The 16,883-nt window shown below is 44.7% G+C and overlaps 1 pseudogene; it reads left to right on the forward strand.

Annotated features, from left to right (window-relative positions):
* The first annotated feature begins 923 nt into the window (after positions 1-923).
* LOC104671970 lies at positions 924-2,057 on the forward strand (annotated as a pseudogene).
* Positions 2,058-16,883: the final 14,826 nt, after the last annotated feature.

The following is a 16,883-nucleotide window of genomic DNA, read 5'->3' on the forward strand; positions in this document are numbered from 1 at the left end:
CCTCCCAAGTAGCTGGGACTACAGGCGCCCGCCACCACGCTCAGCTAATTTTTTGTATTTTCTAGTAGAGACGGGGTTTCACTGTGTTAGCCAGGATGGTCTCGATTTCCTGACCTCATGATCCACCCGCCTTGGCCTCCCAAAGTGCTGGGATTACAGGCGTGAGCCACCGCGCCTGGCCCTCTTTGACATTCTTAGTGGGCCATTACTGACTTGGCAATCTCATCTTCTTTTTCTTCTGTCCACAGGATTTTTTTTTTTCTCCCTGTGTTGACTCTTCTAAAGTTTTGCCAATGAATGATGTCAAATCAGCTGATCTAAAATGTTCAGAACGTCATCTTTGGTAAAAACCCAAACTACATTTTGATCTGAGCTTCCAGAATCTCATGTAATTTGCAGTACTCTTCAAAGGTTGCCACCTGACCTTCTGATGGAAATTTGTCATCTTCTTGTTGTTTCATCCTTGCAACTGACTTTCTTTTCTCTTTTTTTTTTTTTTTTTTTTTTTTTGAGACAGAGTTTCGCTCTTGTTGCCCAGGCTGGAGGGCAATGGCGCGATCTCGGCTCACGGCAACCTCCGCCTCCCGGGTACAAGTGATTCTCCTGCCTCAGTCTCCTGAGTAGCTGGGATTACAGGCATACACCACCACACTCAGCTAATTTTGTATTTTAAGTAGAGATGGGATTTCTCCATGTTGGTCAGGCTGGTGTTGAACTCCTGACCTCAGGTGATGTACCTGCCTCGGCCTTCCAAGGTGCTGGGATTACAGGCGTGAGCCACAGCACCCGGCCACGACTTTCTTTTTTTTAAGCCACAAAACAGATCTCAATGTTTTCCTTATAAAGAATACTTTTGACCACAAATGTCACTCTTTGGGGTATGACAGCAGTAACTACTTTGAAAAACCACCAAATACACTCGAAAGATGCTGGAGCAAGAGCAAAGAAAAATTCCTTTGGTTCCAGAAAATCTCCTGAAAAAGAGGAAGGCTTATCGAGCCCTCAAAGCCATTCAGGCAAATCAGGCACTTTTGGCAAAGGATGAGCAGAGGAAAGAAAAAGGGCTCAGGTTTAAGTGACTGGAATTTTTTCTAGATGATTCTTGGTGGCAGAAACATGACAAGGTGCACCTCAGACGACTAGAAGTGAAACCTCATGCCTTGGAATTGCCAGATAAACATTCCTTGGCTTTGCCCTTCCTCCCTCCCTCCCTCCCTCCGTCCCTCCCTCCCTTCCTTCCCTCCTTTCTTCCTTCCCTCCCTCCCTCCCTCCCTTCTTCCTTCCCTCCCTCCCTCCCTCCTTCCTTCCTTCCTTCGGAGTCTCACTCTGTTGCCCAGGCTGGAGTGCAGTGGCGTGATCTCAGCTCACTGCAACCTCTGTCTCCTGAGTTCAGGTGATTCTCCTGCCTCAGCCTCCCCAGTAGCTGGGATTACAGGCATGCACCACCATGCCTGGCTAATTTTTGCATTTTTAGTAGAGATGGGGTTTCGCCATGTTGGCCAGGCTGGTCTCAAACTCCCTATCTCAGGTGATCCTCCTGCCTCGGCCTCCCAAAGTGCTGAAATTACAGGCTCCTTGGCCTTTGCTGTACTCATTGAAAGGATTAATGGTGTGAGTTTACTGGTGCAGAGAACCATTGCAAGGCTTCGCCTGAAGAAAATTTTTAGTGATGTCTTTGTAAAAGTCACCCCCCAGAACTTAAAAATGCTTCATATAGTGGGACCTTATGTGACCCAGGGATTTCCACCTGGGAAGTTTGTCTGGGAACTCATTTTGAAATGTCGACAAGCCACAGTCGAAAATAAGACCATCCCTCTGACAGACAACACAGTGATTGAGGAGCACCTGGGGAAGTTTGGTGTCATTTGCTTGGAAGACCTCATTCATGAAATTGCCCTCCCCAGAAGTATTTCCAGGAGATCTCATGATCCTTGCACCCTTTCCACCTCTCAGTGGCCTGTCACACTGCCAAGAATAGAGTGGGCTTTCTCAGAGAGATGGGCTTACCTGGCTATCAGGGTGAATGCATCAATCAGCTCATCCACCAGCTGAACTAGAGCCAGAATATCTGAAAGCACAGTGCAGGGGAAGCACGTGTTTTTGTGTTTTTTGGGAATTATTATCAAGTATCTTCAGAGAAGATTATTTCCTATTTTACCTTCAAAAACAGAAAGGAAATTTCAAAGAAAAGACAGTAGGTTATGTTTATGGCAAGCACCTCTCATCACACTCCAGTTCCAAGGAAAAATTCTAATATTTTCTACATTGGCTGCCACCTCGTCTGAAATCAGCACATGCCATGGAGGAAGGAGTCCTGCTTTGTCGTATTTTCTATCTTAGGGTTTAATTGTTGCTGAATGAGTAACTCAAGCATTTGTACAGGCTCCCTAAGACTCCTGCAGCAATGGACCAAGCCCAGGGACATAATTGAATCTGGAGATTTCTGGGGCCTTGTTTTGAAAAGACTTGAAATACATGTAGGAAGAAAGGCACAAAAATAAATGTTCAGTTGTCTCTGCTGTGAAAAAAAAAAAAAAAAAAAAACCGTATCAGGTATGGGGGTTTTAGGCTCTACCAATAAATCATTATCTTAAAGGTTAAGAGCCTTGATCTAAAAATCACTGGAAAAATGAGATCAAGGAACCAGTAAAATGGGCCAGATTCTTTCACTGTGAATATGAACTTTCAATGTCCCACTGAAACATGAGATATTTCCTGGCTCTTCCCCTTCAGGTTCTAAAAGATATAAAGTCTTTAGCCTGCAGAAGGTAATCTAAAAGCCTGAACCATTGAAGAATAGTCCTTGAAGTAGCCTCCTGCCTTAAAACACAGATCACAGCTATCAATGAAGTCTTTATTCTGCACTTGAGCCTTCACTGGCAGAACTGTGTCACACTCTTGTAGGCACCCCATAGTCCCATAGATTTTTTTTTTTTTTTTTTTTTTTTGAGACGGAGTCTTGCTCTGTCACCCAGGCTGGAGTGCTGTGGCCGGATCTCAGCTCACTGCAAGCTCCGCCTCCCGGGTTCCCGCCATTCTCCTGCCTCCGCCTCCCAAGTAGCTGGGACTACAGGTGCTGCCACGTCGCCCGGCTAGTTTTTTGTAGTTTTTAGTAGAGACGGGGTTTCACCATGTTAGCCAGGATGGTCTCGATCTCCTGACCTCGTGATCCGCCCGTCTCGGCCTCCCAAAGTGCTGGGATTACAGGCTTGAGCCACCGCGCCCGGCCTTTTTTTTTTTTTTTTAATAAACATAGAAATTGACCTTTCTGGTCATAAAGCTTGAAACTTAATTTGTTTTATCTGAGTTCCTTTCTCAGGAAAGGATTCCCAGGCTTCTCAAAGAAAGTATCAAAGAATTGAAACTCACCAGATCACCACAATGAGATGTCAGACCCCTGGTTTATCATGATTGCTTCCTTGCCCCTCCCTAGTTCTTGTTTTCTTACACATTGTAACATTTCTTCCCTCCTACATAAACCCCTAGTTTTAGTAGTTTTAGTTGGTCAAGGAAATGGGTTTGAGACAGATCTCCCATCTCCTTGGCTGCAGCACCCAATTAAAGCTTTTTTCCTGGCAATACTATCATCTCCACCATTGGCTTTCTGTGCGGGGAGCAACACGGGTTTTGGTAACACGAAGAAGAAAACTTCCCAAGTGTATTGTTATTTGACTGAGTACCATGGAAGAAATGAAAATGATAGACATTATCCCGGGATGAATCAGAAATGACATGAATCACATCACCAAGACCTGTTGGAGGAGTTTGGGATCATGACAGATGAACTACTCAGAGCCTTGGGAAACATAGATAGACGATGATGAGCCCAATTTCTCCACCTCTGGCAGAGGGCGATGGGGTTGTTACAACTTGTGCTGACAATGAGGAAAAGTCTCCCCTCATCCGCCCCTTGGTGATGGGATGAAATTATAAAAGCTGTTGTTTTACACGGGGATGTCTGTGTGGCGGAAGCATTGCAAACCCCCACAGCATGTCTGTTTGCTGCCTTTTCCTTTTCTCTTTGCTTGTGCAAACTGTGCTGGGGTTTTTTGTTTTGTTTTTTGTTTTTTTTTTGTTTTGTTTTTAGACAGAGTCTTGATCTGTCGCCCAGGCTGGAGTGCAGTGGCTCAATCTCGGCTCACTGCAACCTCTACCTCCCAGGTTCCAGTGATTCTCCTGCCTCAGCCTCCCGAGTAGCTGAGATTACAGGCGTACGCTGCCATGCCTAGCTAATTTTTTGTATTTCAGTAGAGACGGGGTTTCTCCATGTTGCCCAAGCCGGTCGCAAACTCCTGAGCTCAGGCAATCCGCCTGCCTCAGCCTCCCAAAGTGCTGGGATTACAGGCGTGACCTACCACGCCCGCCTGCAAACTGCTCATTTTAAAAGATTCTTCCCAATCCATAATCTCATCCATGAATACTCCAGTATCTGTTGATCTTTCCCTAGTTTGATTCTAGAACTAATGATCGTGGTACCCTTCACCATGGCTCTCTGTTTTATCATCTGTGTGTCCCATCTTTTCTAGCCGGTTTGCAGTTTCTACTGGTAGAAACTATATTTGAATTTAATTTTTGCTTGTTAGGTTTTCCTTTTAGGGCCTTTCCCATAGGATGAGTGAGTTAAAGAACTAATACATGCTTGATTTTTTCTATACGTCGCTCTTGGAAATTCTATTTTCTTCATCTGAGACCATCCCAACTTCCTCCCTTGAATGTTTTATTGAGACTCTGTTAAAACAAAACTCATATCCCAGTTTTTGTTTTGTTTTGTTTTGAGACAGTCTTGCTCTGTCACCCAGGCTGGAGTGCAATGGTGCCAACTCAGCTCACTGCAACCTCCGCCTCCTGGGTTTATGCAATTCTTGTGCCTCAGCCTCCTGAGTAGCTGGGATTACAGCCATGTCCCACTATACTTGGCTAATATTTTTTGTATTTTTAGTAGAGATGGGTTTTCACTATCTTGGCCAAGCTGGTCTCAAACTCCTGGCTTCAAGCGATCCTCCCTCCTTGGCCTCTCAAAGTGCTGGGATTATAGACTGTGAGTCATTGTGCATAGCCAAGTCCCAGTTTTTGATTCAGAAAACATGATCATGGTGGCTTATCATAGCAATTCTCTAATATATCAATTTTTATCAAAGGATTGATTGCTGAACAATTTCCAAGTGAGTTTTAACGGCCAATAGCTCCCCTCTTACAGGAGAGGCAAACACTATGGTCCACACTGACCCTTGCTCTCCTAGTCAGCAAATTGTATTCTCATCATCATCTAAAAAGGTGAGTACCATGATAATTAGTTTCTAACAAGAAAAGCCTGAGGTCACCTCCCTTAAAAGTAATGTGCTACTGTGTTGGTTTCTGTTGATCAGCAGGACATGCATTTTCAGTTGTTCCCAGTAATATTGTTGTGTTTTTTTTGCTGATGTGGTTTAACTTATGATCAATGACTCTTACGTCTCAAGGATGCAGCCAGAGTCTGGGGTCTGGAGCTTTGGGTGACCCCACCTTAGGGTGAGGCCCCTACTTCTCAACTGAGAATTTGACCTAGTTTACACTGACCTTTGTATAAAGCAGAGGCTGCTGCTGGCTGCACAAGAGAATGTAGGAATAGGCCAAGAAAGCATTTCTTCTTGGTTCAAACGTCTTGATTCCACCTGGCTGTGAAGGTAGACATGTGGATGAAGTTTTATACAATGAGTTTTAATCTTGTACAAACCAGAATCCTTTTGAGACTGAAAAGAGATACTAAAAACAATTTTTAAAAAAATTAATTGACCTACGATAGGAGCAAGCTGGGACAATCCCAGGAAATATAACATTTGAAAGCTCCAAACCTTCTCTAAATAACAACTCAGAGATGCATTTGCTCACAAAATTGTGCACGTAAGTTTTGAGGTTTCATAGAAACCTCCTGAAACCAACTGAGGAATCCAACTGGACTGGAGAGAGGAACCAAAGACTAAAAATCCCTGATTTGAAAATTTTGTAATTTACTTTGTTCCGGAAATCTTGCTATCTGTAAACATTTTAGCCTAGGCAACATAAGCTAGACTCTGTCTCTACAAAAAAATAAAAACATGGGCCGTGTGTGTGGTGTGCACCTGCAGTCCCAGCTACTGAGGAGGCCGAGGAAGAAGGATTGCTTTAGCCTGGAGGTTGAGGCTGCAGTGAGCTATGACAGTGCCTCTGCACTCCAGCCTGAACGACAAAGCAAGACCCTGTCTCAAAACAGCAACAACAAAAACTTTTGTTCATCCTTTCCATGACTCAGCATTTATTTATACATTGATTGATTGGTTGATTGATTGATTGAGACACAGTCTCACTCTGTTGCCCAGGCTGGAGTGCAGTGATGTGGTCATAGCTCACTGCAGCGTGGAGTTGCTGGGTTCAAGCGATCCTCCTGCCTCACCCTCTCAAGCTAATGTTTTATTAATTTTTATTTTGTAGAGATGGGATTTCCCTATGCTATCTAGACTGGTCTCAAACTCCTGGGCTCAAGCACTCCTCCCGTCTCCAGCACTCCTCCCATCTCCACCTCCCAAAGTGGATTACAGGCATGAGCCACCGCACCTGGCCAACATACATTTCTTGATCACCTGCTACTTAAGCATTTTGCTGGATCGTGGAATGACAAGAATCATTAGAGTCCTTCCCCTTGAGGCACGATCCTTCTTGTTTGAAAGGCGGATAATTGCAATGCTTCACTAGGAGTATTAGTAAAGTACTGCCATGGCTTAAGGAAGAACATTCTTAATTGAATTTCTGGATTCTCTTTTTGAGTCCATCTTATTTCTGGGGCTGGCAAAGGAGATGACACCTGAATTGAGTTTTGAAAGTTTAGAGATATGGGCTGGGCTTGGTGGCTCGTGCCTGTAATCCCAGCACTTTGGGAGGCTGAGGTGGGAGGATCACCTGAGGTCAGGAATTCAAGACCAGCCTGACCAACATGGAAAAACCCATCTCTACTAAAAATACAAAATTAGCCGGGCATGGTGGTGCATGCCTGTAATCCCAGCTACTTGGGAGGTTGAGGCAGGAGAATCACTTGAATCTGGGAGGCAGAGGTTGCGGTGAGCCGAGATCGCACCATTGCATGCCAGCCTAGGCAACAAGAGTGAAATTCCGTCTCAAAAAAAAAAAAAAAAAAAAAAAGAGAGTTTAGAGATATGTTGCTAGTGATAGAAGATTGATAAAAATATCCAACGGGTGTGAAGCAACCAGTTCTTCGCATTTGTTCCAGATGTGGAAATGAGAGTAAATCTCACAAGCTTGAAGACCAGTACCATTGCTAGGCAGCATAGGACAGGGGTTAAGAATGCAGTTTCTTTTTTCTTTTCTTCTTTTTTTTTTGAGATGGAGTCTTGCTCTGTCGCTGGGCTGGAGTGCAGTGGTGTGATCTTGGCTGACTGCAACCTGTGCCTTTCAGGTTCAAGCCATTTTCCTGCCTCAGCTTCCCAAGTAGCTGGGACTACAGGCACCCGCCACCACACCCGGCTAATTTCTTGTATTTTTTCAGTAGAGATGGGGTTTCACCATGTTAGCCAGGATGGTCTCGATCTCCTGACCTTGTGATCCTCCTGCCTCAGCCTCCCTAAGTGCTGGGATTACAGGCGTGAGCCACTGCGCCCGGCCTGCCCAGCTAATTTTGGTATTTTTAGTACAGACGGGATTTCACTATGTTGGCCAGGATGGTCTTGATCTCTTGACCTCATGATCCACCGCCTCTGCCTCCCAAAGTGCTGGGATTGCAGGCATGAGCCACCACGCCCGGCGAAAATTGCAGCTTCTTAATCCAGTGACCAGGTGTAATGGTTAGTTTTATGTGTCAACTTGGTGAGACCACAGTACCTAGCTATGTAATTAAACACTAGTTCAGATGTTGTGAACATATTTTATAGGTGTATTTAACATCTGCATCAGTTGACTTTAAGTAAAGCAGATTATCTTCCATACTCTGGGTTGGCCACACCCACTCATTTGAAGGCCTTAAGAGCAGAAACTGGGGGTTCCTGGGAAAGAACATCTGAGCTTGGGAAACATAGTGAGACCCTGTCTCTACAAAAGTTAAAAGTGAAAAAATCACCCTGGTATGGTGGCATGCACCTGTAGTCCCAGCTACTCAGGAGGCTGAGGCAGGAGGATTGCTTGAGCCCAGGAATTCGAGGCTACTGTGAGCTGTGATGGCACCACTGTACTCCAGCCTGGGAGACATAGCAAGACCAAAGGAAGGAAGGAAGGGGGGGGAGGGAGGGAGGGAGGGAGGAAGGAAGGAAGGAAGGAAGGAAGGAAGGAAGGAAGGAAGGAAGGAAGGAAGGAAGGAGGGAAGGAGGGAAGGAGGGAAGGAGGGAAGGAAGGAGGGAAGGAAGAAAGGGAAGGGAGGGAGGGAGGGAGGAGAGAGAGAGAGAGAGAGAGAGAGAGAGAGAGAGAAAAGCTATAGGACTGTAGCATCAACTTCTGCCTGAATTTCTAGCTTGGTGAACTGTCCTACAAATTTCAGATTGTCAGCCTCTACAATAGCATGAGACAATTTCTTAAAATACATCTATCTGTATCTATTTTCTATTGGCTCTGTTTCTCTGGAGAACCCTCTGCTACATCAGGGTTGGAGATTGTGTTTGGATCCTGGATCTCAATTCCGATTTCCGTACTTCCTAGCTGCATGACTTTAGACAAATTACTTGATTTGCCAAAATATCAATCTCTTCACATGTAAAATGAGATAATAGTAATTCGCTTACAAGGTTGCTGAGAGGATCGAGTGAGCTGATGCATTTAAAGTACTTAGCAAATTCCCCAGCCTGGGTTAAGGCTTCAGAAATGTTAGCTCCCATTCTATTTTCGGTTAAACTTTTTTTTGGCCTTATTTTAATTAATCAGAGGTGTGGAGATAATACAAAACTGTGCATCCTGATAGCCTGAGTTGTTCTTGGGGGGGCAGAGTGTCATGTTGCTTTTGGAAGTGCCTTTGACCCAGCATTTTCCGTCCGCCATATGAACAGCCACAAGATGGTTCTGCAGCTGCCACTTCACCAGCAAAGTGGGTCACCCCCAGGTGGGCTGAGGAAGTGATTCTGGGAAGCACAGTCTGGACACCGGGACTGGTCACTGGGGAGCAGCAGCTGTAGATAGATTGCTGCAGTGACCCACGGCTCAGGGGACACATTAGGATTCTGTTTGAACCCATACATTGAGTAACCCAGGAAGCGAGAAGTGGTGCCCCAAACAGCACTGGACTCAGAATACATCAAGGCTACTAACCATTGGCTGTCCCTTGATTGAAATGGACTGCTTTGCAGAGGTGCCCATCTAATATGTACTGTGTTGAGCCACTCAGTATTTTTGGTGGGTCATCTTGCTGCATTTGTTTGTGCTTACGCTTGAAATGTACAGAAGGGTCTGTATGGTATAAGTTCGCTGAATGAAAAGGCCCAGTGTCCAGCCTATGATATCAAGTGCTGTGCCATTCCTGGTCATTGGAGAGATCAATGCCCCTCAGGCAAATGAAGGGGCAGGCCCCAGGTGTACATTTATACAGAGTAGAGTGATTGGGTTGGAATGGAGCCTTCGTCAGAGAGGACAGCTAGAGAGGCAGTTCAATAATGCCCCTGCATATGTGCTGGCTAATTAGCATGGCTCTGGAAGGGGTGGCTGGTTGTTTTTGACAGTGGTGATATCTATTTAAGGTTGCTCGAGTATAGGTCAGTGAGGCTGTTGTTACTTGGAAAGGGAACCAGTGAAACCACAGTTTTCAGTTTTGGGGGGATGGTTTTATATAACAGGGACTATCTTGGCAAAAAGGCCAAGGCTCTCTTCCCCAAATACATTTATTATTTACTTACTTACTTTGAGATGGAATCTTGCTCTGTCGCCCAGGCAGGAGTGCAGTGGTACAATCTTGGCTCACTGCAACCTCCGCCTCCCAGGTTCAAGAGATTCTCCTGCCTTATCCTCCCAAGTAGCTGGGATTATAGGTGCATGCCACCACATCTGGCTAAGTTTTGCATTTTTTAGTAGAGACAGGGTTTCACCTTGTTGGCCAGGCTGGTCTCGAAGTCCTGACCTCAGGTGATTTGTCGGCCTCGGCCTCCAAAAGTATTGGGATTACAGGCATGAGCCACCACCCCTGGCCCTCAAATACTTTTAAAAGCACAAATGCCTAGTAAGTAAAATGATGATTAGTGGAAAATCTTTTTTTTTTTTTAATACAAAAAGTTGAAATAAGGTGACTAGGTATCTACTGGCTTTTTTTTGTTTGTTTTTCTTTTTTGGTTTTTTTTTTTTTGGTTTTTTTTGAGACAGAGTCTTGCTCTGTCACCCAGGTTGGAGTGCAGTGGCATGATCTCAACTCACTGCAACCTCTGCCTCCTAGGTTCAAGTGATCCTTTTGCCTCAACCTCCCAAGTAACTGAGACTGCAGGCATGCACCACCACACCTGGCTAATTTTTGTATTTTTGTAGAGACGGAGTTTCATCATATTGGCCAGGCTGGTCTCAAACTCCTGACCTCAGGGGATCCTCCCACCTAGGCCTCCCAAAGTGCTGGTATTATAGGCATGAGCCACTGCGCTCAGCCTAGGTATTTACTTATATTCCAGCCCCCAACTCCCCCTGGCCTAGAGCCTGGCCTGGGCCTGCTCTGAATCTGATTGTGATAGGAGGGATCCACTCCAGTCTGTATGGGCCCAGGGCCACACATCCTCCTGGGGCAGACTGAACAAGCTGAAGATCAGTCTTGGGCCAACTGGTGATTTTAGGTCTGTGCATCAAACACTCCAGCTCTCCTACTATTTGAACACACAGTAGGATTGCACTTCTCAGCTCACTAGCAGTTGGAGAAGGCCACGTGGTCAATTCTGGCCAATGAGATGGAATGGAAGTGACCTGAGTCACTTCTGAGCAGGATGGCTTAATTACCTCTGTGATACCCTCTGGTGTTCACTTTTCCTCTGGAATAGCCTACTGGCAATATTTAAGATGGTCACTTTTCCATTGGCCTGTGTTCCTAAGAGGTTACAACGAGAAGACCCCACCAGATGACCAGAAATGGACCGATGGCATGCATGCTCGAAGAATAAATCCTTTACGGAACCATCCATGGAGATTTTCGGGTTGTTCATTGTGCAGCATAACCCAGTCTGTCCTGACTGATCAGGAAGCCTGATCGCTGAATGATCATAGAATGTCATGTAATCGTTCAGGCATGGTGGCTCAAGCCTGTAATCCCAGCACTTTGGGAGGCCAAGACGGGTGGATCACGAGACCAGGAGATCGAGACCATCCTGGCTAACGTGGTGAAACCCTGTCTCTACTAAAAAATACAAAAAACTAGCCAGGCGAGGTGGCGGGTGTCTGTGGTCCCAGCTACTCAGGAGGCTGAGGCAGGAGAATGGCGTAAACCCGGGAGGCGGAGCTTGCAGTGAGCTGAGATCCGGCCACTGCACTCCCGCCTGGGCGACAGAGCGAGACTCCGTCTCAAAAAAAAAAAAAAAAAAGAATGTCATGTAACCAAACTTGCATTTCTTAATTGTATTTGCATCCTGAAAGTTAGTCTCACATTCCCCTCAAAATGTTCAGTGGTCCTTTCATGTGGAGTTTCCTCAGAATGTAACGATACAGACCCCTGATAGATCTCTTCATCTTCTAGAAGTGAATATTTGAGAACTTGTTTGGAATTTGGCCGGGGTCTAGAAGTGAGAAGGCAAAGTAATTTTCCAGTTACTAGTTATCAGAACTTGAAGGGATCCTTGCAGCTGATTGTCCAAAACTGTAATTTTACCAAGGAGAAAATCAAAACTCATAGAAATGAGGAGAGTAATTTAACCAAGGTCACAGCTTGCTAGTTGGTTATTAGCAGAGACAGGACCAGGACTCAGGGCCATTGGTTACATTTTATTTTTCTGTGTAACAAAGGGACTATGTATAAAGGTCAAAAAGGAGTTTGCTGGCCTCGTAGTCAGCTCTGCCCAATAGAACCATAATGTAAGCTATCAATGAGCTATTTTTTTGGTAGCTACAGAGGAAAGCATAAAGAAAAAGATGAAGTTAATTTTAATAATCTATTTTATTTAAACCAATATGTCAAAAATATTACCAAAGGGATGATTTTTAAAAAGAAAAATATTTAAAAAGCCAAAAATAGTATTACATTTTAACTTGTAATCAGTGTAAGAATTGTTAATCAATATTTCACTTTGTTGCACTAAGTCTTTCAAGTCTGATGTGGTGAGTTTTTCTAAATTATTTTCTTTTTTTGAGACACAGTCTCAGTATGTTGCCCTGGCTGGAGTTCAGGGGCACCATCTCAGCTCACTGCAACCTCCCCGTCCTGGGTTCAGCCGATTCTCCTGCCTCGGCCTCCCGAGTAGATGGGATTACAGGCACACACCACCATGCCCAGTTAATTTTTGTATTTTTAGTAGATACGAGGTTTCATCATGTTGGCCAGGCTGGTCTCAAACTCCTGACCTCAGGTGATCTGCCGCCTTGGCCTCCCAAAGTGCTGGGATTACAGGTGGGAGCCACTGCACCCAGCCCTAATGTGTATTTTACACTTAGAGCATATCTCATTTGGACTAGCCACATTTCAAATGCTCAGCAGCCACATGTGACCAGTGCCTATCCTGTGGGACAGCATAGCTCTAAGTTCTTGGAGGGCAGGGGGATTTCTACTCAGTTACTTTTGTTAAATACCTGACTTTGTGTCACACACGATGTTTCTCATTATCTTCATGTGGATACCAGACACCATAATACTTGGCCCTTTGTCACTTCATAGGGATGTGAAGGCAATTAATGAGATCATGTCTGAATTCAGCAGAAGGTTCTGTCTAAATTCAAGGTGCTATTCTCTTGTATGCATCTGTGGGGAAGTCCCATTAGCACCCATGGGAACTATGCGTGTTACTGTAATGGAAAAACAAACACTCCTCATCAGGCAAGGAAAAATACTAGCTTACTAACAGGGGCGCGCTCTTCCGTGTGGGTGGGGACTTTCTGCTGAGAGGTGACGGAGTTATAAAGTCTTGTTGTGCTGTCACATGGGTGAAGAGCCAGATCTCGGCAGGCTGCTGGGCAGGGGAGGTGGGAAAGGTAAACCAGTGCCCGGTGGAGGAGTGGGATGGTATAGACTATTGTGTTCAGACCTCACCTGTGCCTACTGTCTCCTCTTGTGGCAGGACACTAAAGGAACAATAGGCAGAATGCTGCTTTTCTAGTGTTCAGAATGGCTAGTTCAGGTTTTCTTTTCTGGCTGAGTTTGGACAAGCTCCTGTTAATCAAGCTGTGGGATGGAACTTCCGGGGACAGAAAAGGTGCTATTTTCCCTCTTGCAGGAACTCTCTCCAAATTGCAAAAAGTACAAGTTACCCCCACAAAATGCTGGGAATCATGCTTGTTACAGTCTTGCTTCAATCCTCTAGTGTATTTGGTAAGCATTTTAGAAGCCTTTAAAATAGTACTCTAAGGCCAGGTTCCATGGTGTGCCTGCAGTCCCAGCTACTAGGGAGGCTGAAGCAAGAGGATTGCTTAAGCCCAGGAGTTTGAGGCTGCAGTGAGCTATATTATACCTGTGAATAGTCAACACACTCAAGCCTGGGCAACGCAGGAAGATTCTCTCTCCACAAAAATTAAATTAAGTTACTTTAAAGAGTACTCTAAGCCATGGGTGGGCGTGGCTTGCCTTTTCAAGCTAGGCTCTATATTTATATAAATGAATTGAGCCACCCTCAACACCCCACTATTCCCAATCAGCTTTTCAGAGTTATCACGCAATGGGCACACACACACACACACACACACACACACACACACACATTCTTTTTAGCCTTGGAGCACAGGTAAGGCTGGGGAAGAAATATTTAGGGAAGTCTAATTGTGTATGATTTTTGCTCCTAATAGCTACTTTTAATTTAACACCTATTCTCTGCCAGACACTTTGCATGTACTATTTCTCCTCCATATAACTGCCCTTAAAGGATATTATTATCTCTATTTTACAGATGAAGAGAACTGAGCTCCAGAGAACTTAAATAACTTGTACAAGGAGGTAAGAATATAATAATCTGAAACTTGGAAATAAGCAAAAAAAAAAAGAATGACTGCCAGCATATCTTTTTCAGTATCATCAGAAGCTCTACCTAACAGACCATCCTACTTCCAAGGATTATTGAAATCTCTAGGGAGAGTACCTTTGAGTAATTATTTCTTATGATTAGGGCCTATACTCTGTGAAACTACAGAGTCCAAGTTTTAACTTCATAGATTATTAAATTATAAACTATATTTTTCCCATAGGGATGCAAATTATTTCTTTCTGTTATAAAAAATAATCCCAAAGGTCACAATTTTATTGACCAGTAACACAGTACCCAGTTTTATATCTAACAAACTCATTTCAACTTTTTTTTCTGATAGGATAAATACCCATTTCTCCTCCCCTCCCCTCCCTCCCCTCCCCTCCCTCCCTCCCTTCCTCCCTCCTTCCGTCCTTCCTTCCTTCCTTCCTTCCTTCCTTCCTTCCTTCCTTCCTTCCTTCCTTCCTTCCTTCCTTCCTTCTTTCTTTCCTTTTTTTTCTGGAGTCTCGCTCTATCGCCCAGGCTGGAATGCAATGGCATGATCACAGCTCGCTGTAGCCGCAATCTCCAGGCTCAAGTGATCCTCCTGCCTCAGCCTCTGTAAGTAAATGGGACCACAGGCACATGCCGCCATGCTCATGCCACTACACACAACTAGTGGAAACAAAATTTGTAGAGAGGGGCCATCCTATGTTGCCTAGGCTGGTCTCAAACTCCTGCTCAAAAGTGATTCTCCCACCTTGGCCTCCCAAAGTGCTGTGTGAGCCATGATGCCCAGCCAATAAATGCCCATTTTCTTTTCTTTTTCTTTTTTTGGAGACAGAGTCTAGCTCTGTCACCCAGGCTGGAGTGCAGTAGCATGATCTTGGCTCACTGTACCCTCCACCTCCCGGGTTCAAGTGATTCTCCTGCCTCAGCCTCCTGTGTAGCTGGGATTACAGGCTCCCGCCACCAGGCCTGGCTAATTTTTGTATTTTTAGTAGAGATGGGGTTTCACTGTGTTGGCCAGGCTGATCTCAAACTCCTGACCTCGTGACCCGCCTGTCTTGGCCTCCCAAAGTGCTGGGATTACAAGTGTAAGCCACTGCGCCTGGCTGGCCCATTTTCAAATGCTCTTAGAATCACCTTTGCCATCTTATCTGTTCCCTCATTAATTAGTTAAACAAATATTTTACATGTGCTCATTATATGTTCATATGAGGGTCAACATAAAGAATTATGAAGGGTTGAGGTTTTACTCTACCTGTAAGTTAACAAGTTAGCCTGTCATGGTTCAACGGATGCTGGCAGAAGACATGAAACCCCTGGGTCAGAGACAAATGACTTTATGATGAATGGTACAGCAAGCAGCATGGGCACCACTGTATTTGTGCCAGTTTGCCTTTCCTCTGCAAGTCCCATAAGAGTGATGTGGACAGATCTAAGTAGATGCCTATACATTCGGTGTGTCACATTATACTAAAGGAACTTGAATCTTTTATAATGCCTAGTAAGCCTGGATTCCCATTTTCTCCAGAGTGAGACACTCTCTCTACCTTCTAAGGTGATTTGTTATGTAAACATCCTTGTAAGGGCAGCTTGGAACAAAGTACCTTGCTTGTAAGATATTTAGAAACTTGAGAGACCAATGGAGAACTGTCTCCCAACAGTCAATTTTAAAAAATTATACCCTGGCCAGGGTGTAACAGCTTGTAAATGACCACGCCTGGATTCTTCCTGGCTGCAATGTCTGGGCTGTTTCCACCATACTAAGAAAACCCAAGTCCCACTGTATGTGACCAACAAAAGAATCCTCCACTACTGTTAGCTCTTTGTATCTTTTCCAACGTAGGGTAGAAGTGGCCTTGGTTTGAAAAAGATGCATCAAAGCACAAAAGAGATGGTAATTAATCATTTTATTACCAAAGTCCTACATGTCTTGAGATGCTTAAAATACTTATTGTGATAAAATTTTAAGAGAACCCTAAAACTACAAAAACTTTAAGGCAATGAAAACACTAGTCTGTGAGCAATTTAAGAGCAGGGACCACGTTTTATTTGTTTTTTTAATCGTTGGAACCTAACACAGTGTCTGGTACCTAGTAGGTGTTCACCAAAATTTTTGTGAATAAATTAGTGAATAAATAAATTAAGAGGGAGGAACACTCCTGTTTACGTCTTTCTTATCCTATTTCTCTTTGGTCCTTTCCTTTCCTAGCAAACAAAGCAGATATCTGTTGAACTCATTTATGCCCTTTGCTTCAGCTGCTTGTTCCAATAACTTATTCCATATGTTTATTTCCTTTAGTGTGAAAAGATTTGGCTCAAGTTTTCTTTTTTATTTATAGTTTCCTGAGTTTTCAGTCCTGTCTCTGCTCGCCTGTTCCCTTTCCCATATACACACACCCGGGAGTGTGAAGGAGCAAGTGCCGACAGCTACAACCGCATTTCACAGCTTCTTGAAAGGGTTGCTGTTGTTTCTGGACAGTCATCCTGGGCTGCTGTCCCCAGTCCAGCGAGGCCGACTGCTTAGCCTGCAGCCTGGACCGCACTCCTGAGACACTCTGCCCCCATCTGACTGGCCACATGCCCTCTCGCTCCTCAGGTGAGTGCAGCCCATATGGTGACAGAGCAAAATGGGGACAGACCCACTGAGCTCCCACAGGGGCCTAGAAGTGCTTGACAAAAGGCCGAGCTTGGAAGGGCACAGTGAATCAATCTACTGGCCGAAAGGAAAACCAGAGATTAGAGATCTACGCTTCATTAATAGGGGGTGAGGAAGCCATTTCCAGACTCACCCTATAGTTTCAGAAGCAAATTATGAATTATTGC

Source organism: Rhinopithecus roxellana, chromosome 4 (genome assembly GCF_007565055.1).
Source record: "Rhinopithecus roxellana isolate Shanxi Qingling chromosome 4, ASM756505v1, whole genome shotgun sequence".
In the NCBI taxonomy this organism is placed as follows: Eukaryota; Metazoa; Chordata; class Mammalia; order Primates; family Cercopithecidae; genus Rhinopithecus; species Rhinopithecus roxellana.